Source organism: Protopterus annectens, chromosome 1.part1, assembly GCF_019279795.1.
Source record: "Protopterus annectens isolate FY-2018-M chromosome 1.part1, PAN1.0, whole genome shotgun sequence".
Classification (NCBI taxonomy): Eukaryota; Metazoa; Chordata; order Ceratodontiformes; family Protopteridae; genus Protopterus; species Protopterus annectens.
In genome coordinates, this window is record NC_056726.1 from 760,705,813 (window position 1) to 760,725,142 (window position 19,330).

General features: G+C 35.4%; 1 protein-coding gene and 2 long non-coding RNA genes across 3 annotated transcripts in view; 1 reads left to right on the top strand and 2 right to left on the bottom strand.

The window, feature by feature from the left end:
- KIF24 (kinesin family member 24) overlaps positions 1-19,330 on the top strand; it is a 2,255,161-nt gene that overhangs the window by 848,864 nt on the left and 1,386,967 nt on the right. The gene's annotated exons all lie outside the window — the stretch shown is intronic.
- On the bottom strand, positions 5,531-8,815 carry LOC122807066. Its single transcript, XR_006365588.1, has 4 exons — positions 8,735-8,815; positions 7,670-7,768; positions 6,594-6,692; positions 5,531-5,616 (listed from the first exon to the last, which is right to left on the bottom strand). It is a non-coding gene; the product is annotated as an uncharacterized LOC122807066 (long non-coding RNA).
- LOC122807060 lies at positions 9,825-16,328 on the bottom strand. The gene is made up of 7 exons (XR_006365583.1): positions 16,256-16,328; positions 15,181-15,279; positions 14,105-14,203; positions 13,040-13,138; positions 11,965-12,063; positions 10,888-10,986; positions 9,825-9,910 (listed from the first exon to the last, which is right to left on the bottom strand). It is a non-coding gene; the product is annotated as an uncharacterized LOC122807060 (long non-coding RNA).

Sequence of the window (19,330 nt, forward strand, 5' to 3'; positions counted from 1 at the left end):
CTATATCTAACATAAGACTATGCAGTGTGAATCATAAATGCTTTTTTAAAGCTGCATAAATCGAAGTAAAGGGTAAAAGCACTCGCTAATCATTTAACACTTATTGCTAGTTGAACACCAAGTAAAAGCAATTTATGATAGCTAGTTAAAGGGGCTCTGCAAGCTCCACAGGCTTCAGACACACGCTAAGCAGTTATTCTAGGCTTTCAAGTGTAACATGAGAAGAATGCAGCAAATTTTGACTTTCTGGTTATAAGCACTCGCGTACAACAATTACCAAAGTCATAAACACAAAATACAAGCACAGTCTTCAGAATGCAGTCACATATGCAATAAGGTTACATTAGTATGCTCCAGTCTAACTCTACGAGCTTACACAGCATAAACAGCATGGCAGAATCTAGCGTTTTACAGTTTCAAGCAATAACACTTGCAATGTTCAAAATACTGAACTACGTATCCTACACAAGACTAGCAGAGACTAGCGTTTTATCATATAGATACAATAGGACTTGAGAAGTTGAAATTACTAAAACAAATACCCTAAACAAGGAGATAAAACCGTGCAGGTGGGTAGGTTCGTCCCTGAGCTTTTCCCTTGACCAGAAGTAATGGTGGAAAACCACAAGGGTGCAATATAACCTTGCTGACGTCAGGGACTACACCACAAAGATTTCCCTGGGTCTTAAAGGTAACCAGTTTAAATAGTAGCTTTTTTAACTTTTATTCAGAAGAACCTGTATTTGTTTGGCGTTATTCTGCTTAATTCCAGAGCAGAACACTATACATTCAAACAAAACTTATGGAAAATAATAGTCCTTTACCCTGAGTCACTTATTAAAGTCAGAAGTATTTGGTGAAGGGTTGTTAGTGCATTCGCACTTAAGGAGGGTCCTGTGCCACGGTGTACTTGGGGACTATCTGAGGTGAGGAATAATGAAAAGAGATAATGTATTAGTGTTAGGTAACTTTGAGGTATTAGTTAGAGAGAGGCTTATAGGCAATGCAGTTGATAAAAGCACAATTCAACAGAAAATAACTATCATAACTAACAATGAAGGACTATGCAGTGCTGAGTTACTAAAGCGTTGCTTCTAACCGCCACAAGTCATGCAAATAAACAGGAAGTAAAACGCGAGTAAAAGCGCACTTCGTAATCATTATATACACTTATCTAGTTGAACACCAAGTAAAAGCAATTTGACAGCAGTTACAAAGCTTGACTCTGCAAGCTCCACAGGCTTCAGACACAGCTAAGCAGTTATTCTAGTTTCAAGTGTAACATGAGAAGAATGCAGCAAATTTTGACTTTCTGGTTATAAGCACTCACAACAATTACCAAAGTCATAAACACAAAATACAAGCAAGTCTTCAGAATGCAGTCACATATGCAATAAGGTTACATTAGTATGCTCCAGTCTAAATCTGAGCTTACACAGTAAACACATGGCAGAACTAGCGTTTACAGTTTCAAGCAATAACACTTGCAAAGTTCAAAATACTGAACTACGTATCCTACACAAGACTAGCAGAGACTAGCGTTTTATCATATAGATACAATAGGACTTGAGAAGTTGAAATTACAAACAAATACCTAAACAAGGAGATAAAACCGTGCAGGTGGGTAGGTTCGTCCCTGAGCTTTTCCTTGACAGAAGTAATGGTGAAAACCACAAGGGCAATATAACCTTGCTGCTCAGGGACTAACCACAAAGATTTCCCTGAGGGCTTAAAGGTAACCAGTTTAAATAGTAGCTTTTTAACTTTTATCAAAGAAGGATTTTTGGCCTTTTTGTAATTAGAAAAGGGGTTAATCAAAAAGAATTATGATAAATTGGCTTTATTAAAGGGAAATATTTTTAAGGGTTGTTTTCATTCACTAACTTTGCAGTATTGGGGATTATGAGGTGAAAAAAAAAAAAAAGTTTAAAACTTTAAGGGATATTAAAGGCTTTGGAATAAAAAAAAAAAAAAAAAAAAAAAAAAAAAAAAAAAAAAAAAAAAAAAAAAAAAAAAAAAAAAAAAAAAAAAAAAAAAAAAAAAAAAAAAAAAAAAAAAAAAAAAAAAAAAAAAAAAAAAAAAAAAAAAAAAAAAAAAAAAAAAAAAAAAAAAAAAAAAAAAAAAAAAAAAAAAAAAAAAAAAAAAAAAAAAAAAAAAAAAAAAAAAAAAAAAAAAAAAAAAAAAAAAAAAAAAAAAAAAAAAAAAAAAAAAAAAAAAAAAAAAAAAAAAAAAAAAAAAAAAAAAAAAAAAAAAAAAAAAAAAAAAAAAAAAAAAAAAAAAAAAAAAAAAAAAAAAAAAAAAAAAAAAAAAAAAAAAAAAAAAAAAAAAAAAAAAAAAAAAAAAAAAAAAAAAAAAAAAAAAAAAAAAAAAAAAAAAAAAAAAAAAAAAAAAAAAAAAAAAAAAAAAAAAAAAAAAAAAAAAAAAAAAAAAAAAAAAAAAAAAAAAAAAAAAAAAAAAAAAAAAAAAAAAAAAAAAAAAAAAAAAAAAAAAAAAAAAAAAAAAAAAAAAAAAAAAAAAAAAAAAAAAAAAAAAAAAAAAAAAAAAAAAAAAAAAAAAAAAAAAAAAAAAAAAAAAAAAAAAAAAAAAAAAAAAAAAAAAAAAAAAAAAAAAAAAAAAAAAAAAAAAAAAAAAAAAAAAAAAAAAAAAAAAAAAAAAAAAAAAAAAAAAAAAAAAAAAAAAAAAAAAAAAAAAAAAAAAAAAAAAAAAAAAAAAAAAAAAAAAAAAAAAAAAAAAAAAAAAAAAAAAAAAAAAAAAAAAAAAAAAAAAAAAAAAAAAAAAAAAAAAAAAAAAAAAAAAAAAAAAAAAAAAAAAAAAAAAAAAAAAAAAAAAAAAAAAAAAAAAAAAAAAAAAAAAAAAAAAAAAAAAAAAAAAAAAAAAAAAAAAAAAAAAAAAAAAAAAAAAAAAAAAAAAAAAAAAAAAAAAAAAAAAAAAAAAAAAAAAAAAAAAAAAAAAAAAAAAAAAAAAAAAAAAAAAAAAAAAAAAAAAAAAAAAAAAAAAAAAAAAAAAAAAAAAAAAAAAAAAAAAAAAAAAAAAAAAAAAAAAAAAAAAAAAAAAAAAAAAAAAAAAAAAAAAAAAAAAAAAAAAAAAAAAAAAAAAAAAAAAAAAAAAAAAAAAAAAAAAAAAAAAAAAAAAAAAAAAAAAAAAAAAAAAAAAAAAAAAAAAAAAAAAATAAAAAAAAAAAAAAAAAAAAAAAAAAAAAAAAAAAAAAAAAAAAAAAAAAAACAAAGAAAAAAAAAAAAAAAAAAAAAAAAAAAAAAAAAAAAAAAAAAAAAAAAAAAAAAAAAAAAAAAAAAAAAAAAAAAAAAAAAAAAAAAATAAAAAAAAAAAAAAAAAAAAAAAAAAAAAAAAAATAATAATAGTCCTTTACCCTGAGTCACTTATTAAAGTCAGAAGTATTTGGTGAAGGGTTGTTAGTGCATTCGCACTTAAGGAGGGTCCTGTGCCACGCGGTGTACTTGGGGACTATCTGAGGTGAGGAATAATGAAAAGAGATAATGTATTAGTGTTAGGTAACTTTGAGGTATTAGTTAGAGAGAGGCTTATAGGCAATGCAGTTGATAAAAGCACAATTCAACAGAAAATAACTATCATAACTAACAATGAAGGACTATGCAGTGCTGAGTTACTAAAGCGTTGCTTCTACACGCCACAAGTCATGCAAATAAACAGGAAGTAAAACGCGAGTAAAACGCACTCGCTAATCATTATATACACTTATTGCTAGTTGAACACCAAGTAAAAAGCAATTTATGATAGCTAGTTACAAAACGCGTGCTCTGCAAGCTCCACAGGCTTCAGACACACGCTAAGCAGTTATTCTAGGCTTTCAAGTGTAACATGAGAAGAATGCAGAAAATTTTGACTTTCTGGTTATAAGCACTCGCGTATACAAATAACAAAGTCATAAACACAAAATACAAGCACAGTCTTCAGAATGCAGTCACATATGCAATAAGGTTACATTAGTATGCTCCAGTCTAACTCTACGAGCTTACACAGCATAAACAGCATGGCAGAATCTAGCGTTTTACAGTTTCAAGCAATAACACTTGCAATGTTCAAAATACTGAACTACGTATCCTACACAAGACTAGCAGAGACTAGCGTTTTATCATATAGATACAATAGGACTTGAGAAGTTGAAATTACTAAAACAAATACCCTAAACAAGGAGATAAAACCGTGCAGGTGGGTAGGTTCGTCCCTGAGCTTTTCCCTTGACCAGAAGTAATGGTGGAAAACCACAAGGGTGCAATATAACCTTGCTGACGTCAGGGACTACACCACAAAGATTTCCCTGGGTCTTAAAGGTAACCAGTTTAAATAGTAGCTTTTTAAACTTTTATTCAGAAGAACCTGTATTTGTTTGGCGTTATTCTGCTTAATTCCAGAGCAGAACACTATACATTCAAACAAAACTTATGGAAAATAATAGTCCTTTACCCTGAGTCACTTATTAAAGTCAGAAGTATTTGGTGAAGGGTTGTTAGTGCATTCGCACTTAAGGAGGGTCCTGTGCCACGGTGTACTTGGGGACTATCTGAGGTGAGGAATAATGAAAAGAGATAATGTATTAGTGTTAGGTAACTTTGAGGTATTAGTTAGAGAGAGGCTTATAGGCAATGCAGTTGATAAAAGCACAATTCAACAGAAAATAACTATCATAACTAACAATGAAGGACTATGCAGTGCTGAGTTACTAAAGCGTTGCTTCTACACGCCACAAGTCATGCAAATAAACAGGAAGTGAAACGCGAGTAAAACGCACTCGCTAATCATTATATACACTTATTGCTAGTTGAACACCAAGTAAAAAGCAATTTATGATAGCTAGTTACAAAACGCGTGCTCTGCAAGCTCCACAGGCTTCAGACACACGCTAAGCAGTTATTCTAGGCTTTCAAGTGTAACATGAGAAGAATGCAGCAAATTTTGACTTTCTGGTTATAAGCACTCGCGTACAACAATTACCAAAGTCATAAACACAAAATACAAGCACAGTCTTCAGAATGCAGTCACATATGCAATAAGGTTACATTAGTATGCTCCAGTCTAACTCTACGAGCTTACACAGCATAAACAGCATGGCAGAATCTAGCGTTTTACAGTTTCAAGCAATAACACTTGCAATGTTCAAAATACTGAACTACGATCCTACACAAGACTAGCAGAGACTAGCGTTTTATCATATAGATACAATAGGACTTGAGAAGTTGAAATTACTAAAACAAATACCCTAAACAAGGAGATAAAACCGTGCAGGTGGGTAGGTTCGTCCCTGAGCTTTTCCCTTGACCAGAAGTAATGGTGGAAAACCACAAGGGTGCAATATAACCTTGCTGACGTCAGGGACTACACCACAAAGATTTCCCTGGGTCTTAAAGGTAACCAGTTTAAATAGTAGCTTTTTTAACTTTTATTCAGAAGAACCTGTATTTGTTTGGCGTTATTCTGCTTAATTCCAGAGCAGAACACTATACATTCAAACAAAACTTATGGAAAATAATAGTCCTTTACCCTGAGTCACTTATTAAAGTCAGAAGTATTTGGTGAAGGGTTGTTAGTGCATTCGCACTTAAGGAGGGTCCTGTGCCACGCGGTGTACTTGGGGACTATCTGAGGTGAGGAATAATGAAAAGAGATAATGTATTAGTGTTAGGTAACTTTGAGGTATTAGTTAGAGAGAGGCTTATAGGCAATGCAGTTGATAAAAGCACAATTCAACAGAAAATAACTATCATAACTAACAATGAAGGACTATGCAGTGCTGAGTTACTAAAGCGTTGCTTCTACACGCCACAAGTCATGCAAATAAACAGGAAGTAAAACGCGAGTAAAACGCACTCGCTAATCATTATATACACTTATTGCTAGTTGAACACCAAGTAAAAAGCAATTTATGATAGCTAGTTACAAAACGCGTGCTCTGCAAGCTCCACAGGCTTCAGACACACGCTAAGCAGTTATTCTAGGCTTTCAAGTGTAACATGAGAAGAATGCAGCAAATTTTGACTTTCTGGTTATAAGCACTCGCGTACAACAATTACCAAAGTCATAAACACAAAATACAAGCACAGTCTTCAGAATGCAGTCACATATGCAATAAGGTTACATTAGTATGCTCCAGTCTAACTCTACGAGCTTACACAGCATAAACAGCATGGCAGAATCTAGCGTTTTACAGTTTCAAGCAATAACACTTGCAATGTTCAAAATACTGAACTACGATCCTACACAAGACTAGCAGAGACTAGCGTTTTATCATATAGATACAATAGGACTTGAGAAGTTGAAATTACTAAAACAAATACCCTAAACAAGGAGATAAAACCGTGCAGGTGGGTAGGTTCGTCCCTGAGCTTTTCCCTTGACCAGAAGTAATGGTGGAAAACCACAAGGGTGCAATATAACCTTGCTGACGTCAGGGACTACACCACAAAGATTTCCCTGGGTCTTAAAGGTAACCAGTTTAAATAGTAGCTTTTTTAACTTTTATTCAGAAGAACCTGTATTTGTTTGGCGTTATTCTGCTTAATTCCAGAGCAGAACACTATACATTCAAACAAAACTTATGGAAAATAATAGTCCTTTACCCTGAGTCACTTATTAAAGTCAGAAGTATTTGGTGAAGGGTTGTTAGTGCATTCGCACTTAAGGAGGGTCCTGTGCCACGCGGTGTACTTGGGGACTATCTGAGGTGAGGAATAATGAAAAGAGATAATGTATTAGTGTTAGGTAACTTTGAGGTATTAGTTAGAGAGAGGCTTATAGGCAATGCAGTTGATAAAAGCACAATTCAACAGAAAATAACTATCATAACTAACAATGAAGGACTATGCAGTGCTGAGTTACTAAAGCGTTGCTTCTACACGCCACAAGTCATGCAAATAAACAGGAAGTAAAACGCGAGTAAAACGCACTCGCTAATCATTATATACACTTATTGCTAGTTGAACACCAAGTAAAAAGCAATTTATGATAGCTAGTTACAAAACGCGTGCTCTGCAAGCTCCACAGGCTTCAGACACACGCTAAGCAGTTATTCTAGGCTTTCAAGTGTAACATGAGAAGAATGCAGCAAATTTTGACTTTCTGGTTATAAGCACTCGCGTACAACAATTACCAAAGTCATAAACACAAAATACAAGCACAGTCTTCAGAATGCAGTCACATATGCAATAAGGTTACATTAGTATGCTCCAGTCTAACTCTACGAGCTTACACAGCATAAACAGCATGGCAGAATCTAGCGTTTTACAGTTTCAAGCAATAACACTTGCAATGTTCAAAATACTGAACTACGATCCTACACAAGACTAGCAGAGACTAGCGTTTTATCATATAGATACAATAGGACTTGAGAAGTTGAAATTACTAAAACAAATACCCTAAACAAGGAGATAAAACCGTGCAGGTGGGTAGGTTCGTCCCTGAGCTTTTCCCTTGACCAGAAGTAATGGTGGAAAACCACAAGGGTGCAATATAACCTTGCTGACGTCAGGGACTACACCACAAAGATTTCCCTGGGTCTTAAAGGTAACCAGTTTAAATAGTAGCTTTTTTAACTTTTATTCAGAAGAACCTGTATTTGTTTGGCGTTATTCTGCTTAATTCCAGAGCAGAACACTATACATTCAAACAAAACTTATGGAAAATAATAGTCCTTTACCCTGAGTCACTTATTAAAGTCAGAAGTATTTGGTGAAGGGTTGTTAGTGCATTCGCACTTAAGGAGGGTCCTGTGCCACGCGGTGTACTTGGGGACTATCTGAGGTGAGGAATAATGAAAAGAGATAATGTATTAGTGTTAGGTAACTTTGAGGTATTAGTTAGAGAGAGGCTTATAGGCAATGCAGTTGATAAAAGCACAATTCAACAGAAAATAACTATCATAACTAACAATGAAGGACTATGCAGTGCTGAGTTACTAAAGCGTTGCTTCTACACGCCACAAGTCATGCAAATAAACAGGAAGTAAAACACACTCGCTAATCATTATATACACTTATTGCTAGTTGAACACCAAGTAAAAAGCAATTTATGATAGCTAGTTACAAAACGCGTGCTCTGCAAGCTCCACAGGCTTCAGACACACGCTAAGCAGTTATTCTAGGCTTTCAAGTGTAACATGAGAAGAATGCAGCAAATTTTGACTTTCTGGTTATAAGCACTCGCGTACAACAATTACCAAAGTCATAAACACAAAATACAAGCACAGTCTTCAGAATGCAGTCACATATGCAATAAGGTTACATTAGTATGCTCCAGTCTAACTCTACGAGCTTACACAGCATAAACAGCATGGCAGAATCTAGCGTTTTACAGTTTCAAGCAATAACACTTGCAATGTTCAAAATACTGAACTACGATCCTACACAAGACTAGCAGAGACTAGCGTTTTATCATATAGATACAATAGGACTTGAGAAGTTGAAATTACTAAAACAAATACCCTAAACAAGGAGATAAAACCGTGCAGGTGGGTAGGTTCGTCCCTGAGCTTTTCCCTTGACCAGAAGTAATGGTGGAAAACCACAAGGGTGCAATATAACCTTGCTGACGTCAGGGACTACACCACAAAGATTTCCCTGGGTCTTAAAGGTAACCAGTTTAAATAGTAGCTTTTTTAACTTTTATTCAGAAGAACCTGTATTTGTTTGGCGTTATTCTGCTTAATTCCAGAGCAGAACACTATACATTCAAACAAAACTTATGGAAAATAATAGTCCTTTACCCTGAGTCACTTATTAAAGTCAGAAGTATTTGGTGAAGGGTTGTTAGTGCATTCGCACTTAAGGAGGGTCCTGTGCCACGCTGTGTACTTGGGGACTATCTGAGGTGAGGAATAATGAAAAGAGATAATGTATTAGTGTTAGGTAACTTTGAGGTATTAGTTAGAGAGAGGCTTATAGGCAATGCAGTTGATAAAAGCACAATTCAACAGAAAATAACTATCATAACTAACAATGAAGGACTATGCAGTGCTGAGTTACTAAAGCGTTGCTTCTACACGCCACAAGTCATGCAAATAAACAGGAAGTAAAACGCGAGTAAAACGCACTCGCTAATCATTATATACACTTATTGCTAGTTGAACACCAAGTAAAAAGCAATTTATGATAGCTAGTTACAAAACGCGTGCTCTGCAAGCTCCACAGGCTTCAGACACACGCTAAGCAGTTATTCTAGGCTTTCAAGTGTAACATGAGAAGAATGCAGCAAATTTTGACTTTCTGGTTATAAGCACTCGCGTACAACAATTACCAAAGTCATAAACACAAAATACAAGCACAGTCTTCAGAATGCAGTCACATATGCAATAAGGTTACATTAGTATGCTCCAGTCTAACTCTACGAGCTTACACAGCATAAACAGCATGGCAGAATCTAGCGTTTTACAGTTTCAAGCAATAACACTTGCAATGTTCAAAATACTGAACTACGTATCCTACACAAGACTAGCAGAGACTAGCGTTTTATCATATAGATACAATAGGACTTGAGAAGTTGAAATTACTAAAACAAATACCCTAAACAAGGAGATAAAACCGTGCAGGTGGGTAGGTTCGTCCCTGAGCTTTTCCCTTGACCAGAAGTAATGGTGGAAAACCACAAGGGTGCAATATAACCTTGCTGACGTCAGGGACTACACCACAAAGATTTCCCTGGGTCTTAAAGGTAACCAGTTTAAATAGTAGCTTTTTTAACTTTTATTCAGAAGAACCTGTATTTGTTTGGCGTTATTCTGCTTAATTCCAGAGCAGAACACTATACATTCAAACAAAACTTATGGAAAATAATAGTCCTTTACCCTGAGTCACTTATTAAAGTCAGAAGTATTTGGTGAAGGGTTGTTAGTGCATTCGCACTTAAGGAGGGTCCTGTGCCACGCGGTGTACTTGGGGACTATCTGAGGTGAGGAATAATGAAAAGAGATAATGTATTAGTGTTAGGTAACTTTGAGGTATTAGTTAGAGAGAGGCTTATAGGCAATGCAGTTGATAAAAGCACAATTCAACAGAAAATAACTATCATAACTAACAATGAAGGACTATGCAGTGCTGAGTTACTAAAGCGTTGCTTCTACACGCCACAAGTCATGCAAATAAACAGGAAGTAAAACGCGAGTAAAACGCACTCGCTAATCATTATATACACTTATTGCTAGTTGAACACCAAGTAAAACCAATTTATGATAGCTAGTTACAAAACGCGTGCTCTGCAAGCTCCACAGGCTTCAGACACACGCTAAGCAGTTATTCTAGGCTTTCAAGTGTAACATGAGAAGAATGCAGCAAATTTTGACTTTCTGGTTATAAGCACTCGCGTACAACAATTACCAAAGTCATAAACACAAAATACAAGCACAGTCTTCAGAATGCAGTCACATATGCAATAAGGTTACATTAGTATGCTCCAGTCTAACTCTACGAGCTTACACAGCATAAACAGCATGGCAGAATCTAGCGTTTTACAGTTTCAAGCAATAACACTTGCAATGTTCAAAATACTGAACTACGTATCCTACACAAGACTAGCAGAGACTAGCGTTTTATCATATAGATACAATAGGACTTGAGAAGTTGAAATTACTAAAACAAATACCCTAAACAAGGAGATAAAACCGTGCAGGTGGGTAGGTTCGTCCCTGAGCTTTTCCCTTGACCAGAAGTAATGGTGGAAAACCACAAGGGTGCAATATAACCTTGCTGACGTCAGGGACTACACCACAAAGATTTCCCTGGGTCTTAAAGGTAACCAGTTTAAATAGTAGCTTTTTTAACTTTTATTCAGAAGAACCTGTATTTGTTTGGCGTTATTCTGCTTAATTCCAGAGCAGAACACTATACATTCAAACAAAACTTATGGAAAATAATAGTCCTTTACCCTGAGTCACTTATTAAAGTCAGAAGTATTTGGTGAAGGGTTGTTAGTGCATTCGCACTTAAGGAGGGTCCTGTGCCACGCGGTGTACTTGGGGACTATCTGAGGTGAGGAATAATGAAAAGAGATAATGTATTAGTGTTAGGTAACTTTGAGGTATTAGTTAGAGAGAGGCTTATAGGCAATGCAGTTGATAAAAGCACAATTCAACAGAAAATAACTATCATAACTAACAATGAAGGACTATGCAGTGCTGAGTTACTAAAGCGTTGCTTCTACACGCCACAAGTCATGCAAATAAACAGGAAGTAAAACGCGAGTAAAACGCACTCGCTAATCATTATATACACTTATTGCTAGTTGAACACCAAGTAAAAAGCAATTTATGATAGCTAGTTACAAAACGCGTGCTCTGCAAGCTCCACAGGCTTCAGACACACGCTAAGCAGTTATTCTAGGCTTTCAAGTGTAACATGAGAAGAATGCAGCAAATTTTGACTTTCTGGTTATAAGCACTCGCGTACAACAATTACCAAAGTCATAAACACAAAATACAAGCACAGTCTTCAGAATGCAGTCACATATGCAATAAGGTTACATTAGTATGCTCCAGTCTAACTCTACGAGCTTACACAGCATAAACAGCATGGCAGAATCTAGCGTTTTACAGTTTCAAGCAATAACACTTGCAATGTTCAAAATACTGAACTACGTATCCTACACAAGACTAGCAGAGACTAGCGTTTTATCATATAGATACAATAGGACTTGAGAAGTTGAAATTACTAAAACAAATACCCTAAACAAGGAGATAAAACCGTGCAGGTGGGTAGGTTCGTCCCTGAGCTTTTCCCTTGACCAGAAGTAATGGTGGAAAACCACAAGGGTGCAATATAACCTTGCTGACGTCAGGGACTACACCACAAAGATTTCCCTGGGTCTTAAAGGTAACCAGTTTAAATAGTAGCTTTTTTAACTTTTATTCAGAAGAACCTGTATTTGTTTGGCGTTATTCTGCTTAATTCCAGAGCAGAACACTATACATTCAAACAAAACTTATGGAAAATAATAGTCCTTTACCCTGAGTCACTTATTAAAGTCAGAAGTATTTGGTGAAGGGTTGTTAGTGCATTCGCACTTAAGGAGGGTCCTGTGCCACGCGGTGTACTTGGGGACTATCTGAGGTGAGGAATAATGAAAAGAGATAATGTATTAGTGTTAGGTAACTTTGAGGTATTAGTTAGAGAGAGGCTTATAGGCAATGCAGTTGATAAAAGCACAATTCAACAGAAAATAACTATCATAACTAACAATGAAGGACTATGCAGTGCTGAGTTACTAAAGCGTTGCTTCTACACGCCACAAGTCATGCAAATAAACAGGAAGTAAAACGCGAGTAAAACGCACTCGCTAATCATTATATACACTTATTGCTAGTTGAACACCAAGTAAAAAGCAATTTATGATAGCTAGTTACAAACGCGTGCTCTGCAAGCTCCACAGGCTTCAGACACACGCTAAGCAGTTATTCTAGGCTTTCAAGTGTAACATGAGAAGAATGCAGCAAATTTTGACTTTCTGGTTATAAGCACTCGCGTACAACAATTACCAAAGTCATAAACACAAAATACAAGCACAGTCTTCAGAATGCAGTCACATATGCAATAAGGTTACATTAGTATGCTCCAGTCTAACTCTACGAGCTTACACAGCATAAACAGCATGGCAGAATCTAGCGTTTTACAGTTTCAAGCAATAACACTTGCAATGTTCAAAATACTGAACTACGATCCTACACAAGACTAGCAGAGACTAGCGTTTTATCATATAGATACAATAGGACTTGAGAAGTTGAAATTACTAAAACAAATACCCTAAACAAGGAGATAAAACCGTGCAGGTGGGTAGGTTCGTCCCTGAGCTTTTCCCTTGACCAGAAGTAATGGTGGAAAACCACAAGGGTGCAATATAACCTTGCTGACGTCAGGGACTACACCACAAAGATTTCCCTGGGTCTTAAAGGTAACCAGTTTAAATAGTAGCTTTTTTAACTTTTATTCAGAAGAACCTGTATTTGTTTGGCGTTATTCTGCTTAATTCCAGAGCAGAACACTATACATTCAAACAAAACTTATGGAAAATAATAGTCCTTTACCCTGAGTCACTTATTAAAGTCAGAAGTATTTGGTGAAGGGTTGTTAGTGCATTCGCACTTAAGGAGGGTCCTGTGCCACGCGGTGTACTTGGGGACTATCTGAGGTGAGGAATAATGAAAAGAGATAATGTATTAGTGTTAGGTAACTTTGAGGTATTAGTTAGAGAGAGGCTTATAGGCAATGCAGTTGATAAAAGCACAATTCAACAGAAAATAACTATCATAACTAACAATGAAGGACTATGCAGTGCTGAGTTACTAAAGCGTTGCTTCTACACGCCACAAGTCATGCAAATAAACAGGAAGTAAAACGCACTCGCTAATCATTATATACACTTATTGCTAGTTGAACACCAAGTAAAAAGCAATTTATGATAGCTAGTTACAAAACGCGTGCTCTGCAAGCTCCACAGGCTTCAGACACACGCTAAGCAGTTATTCTAGGCTTTCAAGTGTAACATGAGAAGAATGCAGCAAATTTTGACTTTCTGGTTATAAGCACTCGCGTACAACAATTACCAAAGTCATAAACACAAAATACAAGCACAGTCTTCAGAATGCAGTCACATATGCAATAAGGTTACATTAGTATGCTCCAGTCTAACTCTACGAGCTTACACAGCATAAACAGCATGGCAGAATCTAGCGTTTTACAGTTTCAAGCAATAACACTTGCAATGTTCAAAATACTGAACTACGATCCTACACAAGACTAGCAGAGACTAGCGTTTTATCATATAGATACAATAGGACTTGAGAAGTTGAAATTACTAAAACAAATACCCTAAACAAGGAGATAAAACCGTGCAGGTGGGTAGGTTCGTCCCTGAGCTTTTCCCTTGACCAGAAGTAATGGTGGAAAACCACAAGGGTGCAATATAACCTTGCTGACGTCAGGGACTACACCACAAAGATTTCCCTGGGTCTTAAAGGTAACCAGTTTAAATAGTAGCTTTTTTAACTTTTATTCAGAAGAACCTGTATTTGTTTGGCGTTATTCTGCTTAATTCCAGAGCAGAACACTATACATTCAAACAAAACTTATGGAAAATAATAGTCCTTTACCCTGAGTCACTTATTAAAGTCAGAAGTATTTGGTGAAGGGTTGTTAGTGCATTCGCACTTAAGGAGGGTCCTGTGCCACGCGGTGTACTTGGGGACTATCTGAGGTGAGGAATAATGAAAAGAGATAATGTATTAGTGTTAGGTAACTTTGAGGTATTAGTTAGAGAGAGGCTTATAGGCAATGCAGTTGATAAAAGCACAATTCAACAGAAAATAACTATCATAACTAACAATGAAGGACTATGCAGTGCTGAGTTACTAAAGCGTTGCTTCTACACGCCACAAGTCATGCAAATAAACAGGAAGTAAAACGCGAGTAAAACGCACTCGCTAATCATTATATACACTTATTGCTAGTTGAACACCAAGTAAAAGCAATTTATGATAGCTAGTTACAAAATGCGTGCTCTGCAAGCTCCACAGGCTTCAGACACACGCTAAGCAGTTATTCTAGGCTTTCAAGTGTAACATGAGAAGAATGCAGCAAATTTTGACTTTCTGGTTATAAGCACTCGCGTACAACAATTACCAAAGTCATAAACACAAAATACAAGCACAGTCTTCAGAATGCAGTCACATATGCAATAAGGTTACATTAGTATGCTCCAGTCTAACTCTACGAGCTTACACAGCATAAACAGCATGGCAGAATCTAGCGTTTTACAGTTTCAAGCAATAACACTTGCAATGTTCAAAATACTGAACTACGTATCCTACACAAGACTAGCAGAGACTAGCGTTTTATCATATAGATACAATAGGACTTGAGAAGTTGAAATTACTAAAACAAATACCCTAAACAAGGAGATAAAACCGTGCAGGTGGGTAGGTTCGTCCCTGAGCTTTTCCCTTGACCAGAAGTAATGGTGGAAAACCACAAGGGTGCAATATAACCTTGCTGACGTCAGGGACTACACCACAAAGATTTCCCTGGGTCTTAAAGGTAACCAGTTTAAATAGTAGCTTTTTTAACTTTTATTCAGAAGAACCTGTATTTGTTTGGCGTTATTCTGCTTAATTCCAGAGCAGAACACTATACATTCAAACAAAACTTATGGAAAATAATAGTCCTTTACCCTGAGTCACTTATTAAAGTCAGAAGTATTTGGTGAAGGGTTGTTAGTGCATTCGCACTTAAGGAGGGTCCTGTGCCACGCGGTGTACTTGGGGACTATCTGAGGTGAGGAATAATGAAAAGAGATAATGTATTAGTGTTAGGTAACTTTGAGGTATTAGTTAGAGAGAGGCTTATAGGCAATGCAGTTGATAAAAGCACAATTCAACAGAAAATAACTATCATAACTAACAATGAAGGACTATGCAGTGCTGAGTTACTAAAGCGTTGCTTCTACACGCCACAAGTCATGCAAATAAACAGGAAGTAAAACGCGAGTAAAACGCACTCGCTAATCATTATATACACTTATTGCTAGTTGAACACCAAGTAAAAAGCAATTTATGATAGCTAGTTACAAAACGCGTGCTCTGCAAGCTCCACAGGCTTCAGACACACGCTAAGCAGTTATTCTAGGCTTTCAAGTGTAACATGAGAAGAATGCAGCAAATTTTGACTTTCTGGTTATAAGCACTCGCGTACAACAATTACCAAAGTCATAAACACAAAATACAAGCACAGTCTTCAGAATGCAGTCACATATGCAATAAGGTTACATTAGTATGCTCCAGTCTAACTCTACGAGCTTACACAGCATAAACAGCATGGCAGAATCTAGCGTTTTACAGTTTCAAGCAATAACACTTGCAATGTTCAAAATACTGAACTACGATCCTACACAAGACTAGCAGAGACTAGCGTTTTATCATATAGATACAATAGGACTTGAGAAGTTGAAATTACTAAAACAAATACCCTAAACAAGGAGATAAAACCGTGCAGGTGGGTAGGTTCGTCCCTGAGCTTTTCCCTTGACCAGAAGTAATGGTGGAAAACCACAAGGGTGCAATATAACCTTGCTGACGTCAGGGACTACACCACAAAGATTTCCCTGGGTCTTAAAGGTAACCAGTTTAAATAGTAGCTTTTTAACTTTTATTCAGAAGAACCTGTATTTGTTTGGCGTTATTCTGCTTAATTCCAGAGCAGAACACTATACATTCAAACAAAACTTATGGAAAATAATAGTCCTTTACCCTGAGTCACTTATTAAAGTCAGAAGTATTTGGTGAAGGGTTGTTAGTGCATTCGCACTTAAGGAGGGTCCTGTGCCACGGTGTACTTGGGGACTATCTGAGGTGAGGAATAATGAAAAGAGATAATGTATTAGTGTTAGGTAACTTTGAGGTATTAGTTAGAGAGAGGCTTATAGGCAATGCAGTTGATAAAAGCACAATTCAACAGAAAATAACTATCATAACTAACAATGAAGGACTATGCAGTGCTGAGTTACTAAAGCGTTGCTTCTACACGCCACAAGTCATGCAAATAAACAGGAAGTAAAACGCGAGTAAAACGCACTCGCTAATCATTATATACACTTATTGCTAGTTGAACACCAAGTAAAAAGCAATTTATGATAGCTAGTTACAAAACGCGTGCTCTGCAAGCTCCACAGGCTTCAGACACACGCTAAGCAGTTATTCTAGGCTTTCAAGTGTAACATGAGAAGAATGCAGCAAATTTTGACTTTCTGGTTATAAGCACTCGCGTACAACAATTACCAAAGTCATAAACACAAAATACAAGCACAGTCTTCAGAATGCAGTCACATATGCAATAAGGTTACATTAGTATGCTCCAGTCTAACTCTACGAGCTTACACAGCATAAACAGCATGGCAGAATCTAGCGTTTTACAGTTTCAAGCAATAACACTTGCAATGTTCAAAATACTGAACTACGATCCTACACAAGACTAGCAGAGACTAGCGTTTTATCATATAGATACAATAGGACTTGAGAAGTTGAAATTACTAAAACAAATACCCTAAACAAGGAGATAAAACCGTGCAGGTGGGTAGGTTCGTCCCTGAGCTTTTCCCTTGACCAGAAGTAATGGTGGAAAACCACAAGGGTGCAATATAACCTTGCTGACGTCAGGGACTACACCACAAAGATTTCCCTGGGTCTTAAAGGTAACCAGTTTAAATAGTAGCTTTTTTAACTTTTATTCAGAAGAACCTGTATTTGTTTGGCGTTATTCTGCTTAATTCCAGAGCAGAACACTATACATTCAAACAAAACTTATGGAAAATAATAGTCCTTTACCCTGAGTCACTTATTAAAGTCAGAAGTATTTGGTGAAGGGTTGTTAGTGCATTCGCACTTAAGGAGGGTCCTGTGCCACGCGGTGTACTTGGGGACTATCTGTAATGTCCACGTGTCATATAATCATCTGCCTTTGTCTACAAAGCTGATATTTTCTTCAAACGACCTTCACATAACCAACCTACTCTCAACCAGCCTTATGTTGTGACCATGTGTTCTCTGAGCTGAATGCTGTAGAAAATGATACAAATTCATCAACTCCTAAAGAATATCAACCACCCCCCCCTCATGATCCAAGAAATGAAACAGAAAAAAAATCTGACAAATGATTCTCCACAGGAAGCACCCAGGCTCATTACTTTGTAATGAGAGTGCATTACCTCTTTGGCAAACTCAAATAAAGACAAGTGTAGACAAGACAAGACAATAATACAAATGTATTTAACAGTTCTACCTATCAGAGGATTTAAGAGAGAAGAAAAAGTATATTTAGTAGATGTCCATTAAAACAGAGAGAGGATCTTGGAAAAAGATATACTCGCACTCTCTGCAAAGACAGATAAATTTGAAATTCAGAGTATCACCAGTGTAAACCAGTGAATACACAATGCCTCAGTTGTTTGACTGTGTTACGTATTGCGCACACAGACTATTGACTATGTGATGAAAACAGCTTGGCAATAGACAAAATCATGTCTGTATAGTATATTTCATTCTGCCATTTTGCAGTATAAAATAAGATGAAATGCTCCCAGTCATGCAGAGCTTATTATTACTGTACTGCATTTTCCAAGTATTTGGGGGGGTGTAGCTGTTCTTTAAGGGAGATTAATGTTCAAGGTCCCTGTGGAACCCCATCTAGGATCATCAGTAGAGCTACTGTGAAGCTAGATGAATATTAGACAAAGATCTTCAACAGATGTTTTAGGAAGAGGTCCTCTCAGGACACCGGAATCAAGCAGTGGTAGTGGTGCCTATCTTCAAAGGTGCCATAAGCAGCAATTTAGGGAACTATAGTTTACAGATTACAGATCCTGATTTCAGTGATATGTAAAATGATGAAGATCATCCCAAATTCATGTCTCATGAGATTCTTAGGGTTGAGTAGTGGCTTAATAAAATTCCAGCAGGGATTCACAATTGGCAGATCTTGCCATATTAACTAGATCCATTTCTGTGGCTGGGATGCTGGGGATATGGGGGTCTACCACAGCCCAGCTGTAAAGTTAAAGCTGTAAAGTTCATAAAAATAGCAGCAGGTACCAATCTGTGTAGGTGAGTAGAACAGTAGTTACAGGGCAGCCATTTCATGTAGAAGCAAGTTTGTAGCTCTCAGGGTATTTTATTTTTATTTATTTATTTATTTGCAGTTGTTTAACCAGGATAGTCCATTGGGCCTGAAGAACCCATTTTCAATGGAGTCCTGGGGAGAAAAGCTCCTAATACATATACAACAAAGATTAATATACACACATAGATTGCATGAAGATTACAGAGGTAAACAAACTAAGATTAATATACACACATAGATTGCATGAGGATTACAGAGGTAAACAAACTAAGATTAGTATACACACATAGATTGCATGAAGATTACAGAGGTAAACAAACTAAGATTAATATACACACATAGATTGCATGAGGATTACAGAGGTAAAACAGACTGATCAAAAGTATTTCAATCAAAGGTAATGTAAAAAGTATAACAATTTTTTTTTTTTTTTTTTTTGTAGGATTGAGGATAGGTAGTTCGATGCAAAAGGGTGAGGAATTGCTAGATACTAGTATGGTGATAAGTGGTGTTTTATAAAGAACACTCATAGCTCCAGGCCTTTTCAATGTGACCTTACAAAGAGAATGGAAAACTGGATTAGTCTCTACAGCTGATACCAAGGAGGTTGTGGGTGTAGTATATGGTGGACATAAACTCTGATATGAGATTTGAAGCCAGTACAGGTGCCATCTGACTTTCAGCCTTTCCTAGTGCATGTGATATACAGG